The sequence below is a fragment of the Ptychodera flava genome, chromosome 20 (assembly GCF_041260155.1).
Source record: "Ptychodera flava strain L36383 chromosome 20, AS_Pfla_20210202, whole genome shotgun sequence".
Classification (NCBI taxonomy): domain Eukaryota; kingdom Metazoa; phylum Hemichordata; class Enteropneusta; family Ptychoderidae; genus Ptychodera; species Ptychodera flava.
In genome coordinates this window covers 17,879,757-17,884,553 of record NC_091947.1, presented here as the reverse complement: position 1 = coordinate 17,884,553, position 4,797 = coordinate 17,879,757, and the positions used below count along the sequence as shown (strand labels likewise).

General features: G+C 36.9%; 1 protein-coding gene across 3 annotated transcripts in view; it reads right to left on the bottom strand.

Moving 5' to 3' along the window:
* The window catches only part of LOC139120203 (leucine zipper putative tumor suppressor 2 homolog), an 84,412-nt gene that overhangs the window by 75,704 nt on the left and 3,911 nt on the right, over window positions 1-4,797 (bottom strand). For all 3 annotated transcript variants that reach the window (XM_070684379.1, XM_070684377.1, XM_070684378.1), the window contains exons 2-3: window positions 4,544-4,704; window positions 1,552-1,761 (exon numbers count right to left, since the gene is read on the bottom strand). The gene's annotated coding sequence lies outside the window, so the exon portion shown is untranslated. The remainder of the gene's footprint in view (window positions 1-1,551; window positions 1,762-4,543; window positions 4,705-4,797) is intronic.

Genomic DNA, 4,797 nt, shown 5'->3' with positions numbered 1-4,797 from the left:
CATATGGATAGAGCAAATCTGTTTTCTGATTAGTGTTTATGTAATTCCATGCAAAAATTTCTAAATATAACCCGGGAAAAAATGAATGGAATGAGTGGCTTGTGTAACAATTGTCTGGCTCCTGTCATATTGCGTCTGTGATATTCAAAGGTCACACAATAAACGCAGCACTCATTTTTGCATGCCATCAAAAGGAAGAAATGAATAAAATTCACAAAAATTACCGCACTTTTCAGGGTGATTTTCTTCTTTACATCTCCTACAATGAAGGCACATTTGTATAGCATTGGCATTGAACCATTTCACTGCTATCTTATGGTTTGAGCCGATGAAGTTTTCAGGGGTATAGATAGAACAGAACATTGGAAAATAAGGGTGTCAGGCATGCATTCAATTAATTGCAGACAGCTGAGGTGTCAGTCATTCTTTCTCGAACTATCCCTGCATAAAATTGGTGACATAAGTGAGGACACCAAGACTTACAGCTTCTGAGCATGCTCTGACTCAGTGGAGTAAACTGCAGAACAAACATGCTGATCTAGAAACAGGCTGTAATTAGTGTATATTGGTTTTTTTCCCTTTATCCCTTCCATAATAATGGCCAAGCTTTCAGGTTTACTGTGAATTACAATTATTGCTTGTTGTAATTGCTCATGAGTGCAATTTCTTTTTGCCTTTGTGATTATATTAACACTATTGAGAGGGGTTAGTGTAAAATCACCAAATTTAAAATTTCAGAACAACTGTACTCTAAGGTGAGTCATTTACTCAGGTGATCCACATTTATGATGAACTTGGATATATATATGATCCATCATGAGACATCCAAGATCTTTGAATTAATCTTTCTCCCCTGCTTTCTGTACACAGGTCCCCACTCATCACTGAAACCATGGACTTTGGCCAAAACCATGGTTATGAAAGTGTTGAGGTACCATGCCTGAAAGTACTTGGACTCTTGATATTCCACATCTGCTCATTCATTTTTTATTATTATTTGCCATATATTGACGAGCCCTGAATTACATGGTTGGAGGAATCTTACATGTCTTGCATAGCAAAGCCAGACCTTCCTGATATGGCAAGTTGGCTGAGAAGGGCTACACAGTTTTGAGTAGACAGAAACAGCGACGCAATAAGTAGCCAATATGGAGCTTAGAGAAAGTATAAGATGTTAAATTGATACAAAACTTTGCGTGGCCATTCATTGTACAACAAGGTCACAATCAGAGTCTGTGCCAAGATTAAAGTAAATGATCTGGGAACCTGGGTCCCTCTTTTGTTGTCCCCTGATATGACTGCATTGATATGTGGAGGGGAATGCTCATGGTCACACGATTGGGAAACTCCAGTAAAATTTACTGGATATCACCCTCAACAAGAATATTGATTATGATACTGACTTTGGAATTGCAAAAATTGCATGTCAAATATTTACAAAGACTCAAAAGTTTGCAAGGCAAAGATTTCATCTAAAAAAATCCACTTTCATTAAACCCTCTCAATATTTTGACTTGCAAAATTCAAACAATATCATAGCCATGGACTTACCTGAGAAGGACAGCAAGGGCCTGACTTCAACAAAATGTTGAAAGACATGCAGAATATTCTTGGCAGCATTTGAAGACTATCACCACAGGGGACTTTGATGAATAGATATCTTACTGTTTGAAGCGTCAGAAAGCAATGTAAATGTTTACGTTGTCTATGTAGAGTTCGTGTTGTCTCTGGGTCACTGCCTTATGAACATAACAATGGGCACTGCGTAAAAGAAAACAGTGTGAATGTAAACGTGGTAAACGGTATATGAAGCATCCTCTGTATATTTACACTGCGAATACTTGAAATTTCCGATTCATCTGGATCAGTGTTATCAACTGACGTATGAATTCAAATGTGGGTGCAATGTTGTCTAGGTAAAATGTTACCATGGAGACAAGCATCATCCGTGAGGGTCAGGGCAATTGGAGAACTGATTATTGATAAACCATGAAATCTGGGAAAAACTCCTCATCTTTGGGTGAATGGCAGGAGATTTGCAGCAAATCAGAATGCATTTTGTATCAGCAGTCAGTGTGAAACAATTTTAAACATGTGTTCAACTTTACCAAAGTTTGTTCAAAGGTAATCACCAACATCCAGTGTGTAGTGTCACCATCATTATTGTCATCATTATAATCATCTTCATCGTGGTATTGATCATCATTATCAACTGTATAATTCTCATATTCACTCATAATCCACCACCACCACCACCACCATCATCATCATCATCATCATCATCATTTTCAAATTCACTCATAATCCACCAACTACATCATCATTACCATCATCACTGACCAAAAACATGTATCATAGCAACAATTTCCCACTGCACACGCCTATCCCAATGCTACACACAGTAGGTGTGACCATAATGGCTTTCTTCAAGTATATTTTGAAGACCTTCCGCTTCTTGTAAACAGTCTTCATCATTTGTTTACACCAATATCCTTCTTATATAAACAGTAATCAGCGGCCACTTAAGCAGCAGGAAGTGAACCCACTTGAGCTGAGATACACTAGATAAAGTAAATAATGTACACCCTGTCTCTATGGAAACAGCCAGAAAGAGATGAAAACAATCCACTCTTTATCATTCAGACGGAAACAAAAGGATGTGAGCTCTATTAACAATACTTAATCATCTTAAAGGTTGGTCTCATATTTCTGCAGTTGCTATGAGATTGGTATAAAATCAACAAGTTCATTAGGAAGCTTCCTCACTGCTCAGAACAGAACAGCCAGTCCCTAGTCTCCAGAAAAACAAATTTTTGAACTACTTGGTTTAAAATCCTATGATTTTGTCTTATACTAGATAACTGTCCATGTGAAGAAAAGGATTTTAAATTACAATTGTTATTTTCTATTCCATCATCTCCTGGCTATCATAATATACAGTAGAATTTCTTCCTCACAGGCTCTCACAGACTCTCTCACAGGCTTACATATCTACATGTATGAGCTTTTTACTTCTGCCAGTGAAGACTATCAAAGAGTATGAGATGCAGGTCAATCACCTCTGCAGTGAATGACATGATGGCTAAAGTGCATTAACTTTGAAACAGATTGTCTTCTGGTAGAGTGGTCACAGTTACGAATTCCTTGTATCAAATTGGATGACTTTATACCCTGCCGAGCAGATTACAGGAGAGAATTCTTTTAATATGAAACAAATCATCAAATACTCGGCCGTTTCACCTTACGTTTCAAAGGGTTTATCGATGGAAAGAGATCAAGTTACTGAAGTATACTTATTTTTGAGGGCTCACCTTACATTAAAAATACACATATGAGTAGGTTTGCAACTATGTATGCATAAATACAAAATAAGTATAGCTGTGCAATAAATACACTTTTGCTTATGGCAAAAAGTACAACAATTTCAAATCATCTCCGAGTGTCAGATTTTAAAGATGAGTGAGACAGGTTCTCCTGTCGACTGATTCGCGTCATAAAGGTTACAACTGATCATGAAATGTCATATAACATTTCTTGCAGTGGCATCTGAAGTCATGCTCTTCTGACTTTTCAATTGCATTCAAGAGTGGCTATCCATTTGAAAATCCAGAGTGCGAAGCTATCCAGATGCTAACATATTCTAGTACATTCTCTGCAACCTGTGTTGAATGTTTAGGATTGATTATCCATTTTGGTAATTTTAGGCTTCTAAAGAGTGCTGGAAAATAAATGCTTGGTTTTACACTATACCTCTGACACTGCAGATGAGTTTAATTGCGTTCATCAAAATGAGTTTTTGTGCAAAAAATAAACTGTGTTGATTATTCTGTCCTACAATAGCCATAGATTAATCAAAATGTACATGATTAAACATTATTATTCTAGGGGCATTTATTGCTTTTCATCTGCACAAACTCATTCAAAAATGTTTTAGTCCTATTTATCATTCACTTACATCGCATTTAGAAAACATACTGCCTTTTCAGGCCATGGTTGAACAGTTGGAACTGCCCTCAGAGAATATAGGTAGAAACTCTCGTATGTGCACCCCATTTCACTATATTGTAGTACGGTAGTCCAGAGTACCATGCCAAGCTATGAGAATGAATCTAAAATGCACAGCACTTAGCCAAACGCCATGCTTAGATCGACATGATCAGCCGAGCCAAACAAAGTCTTAAGAGAATATGAAGTAACACATGTACTTGATTCAACTCTTTAATGACACTATCTAGTGAACCTGTCAACCTTGGCACAGAATCAAAAATTTCTACATATATCAGATGACAAGTTTTTATTAGAAATATGACTAACTTTGTAAACTTAATGACAGTGTTTGATAGAATTTATGGTAGACATGCTTCTTGAATGTGTACAACAGCTAGTTAGGCAACAATAATACATAAGTAAAACTTCCGAAACGTTTATGGTTCCAGGAAAGACAAATGAATAAAAAGATATTGATTCATTAGCTGTTGTGTGACACACGGAGTAGAGGTTAGAAAACAGTAATAATCATTTACATATGTCTGACTTTACTTACCATTTATTTGCTGTATAGCTTCTATTTTCAATAACAGTGCACTCTTAAAATCAGTGACTTTCTCTGGTCACAAGCTTGTATGAGCAGTGCAAGGCAGCTGTTGACAGTCAACACACAGAGGCCAGAAGTCTTCGATCATCAAGCCAGCAAAGCTTACCAGGCTGAAATTTCAGGAACAAACATGACATCCACATTTTCAACCAGTAAAAACTACCTATGACTGTACTTATGGTTAAGAAATGAGGAAATCATGC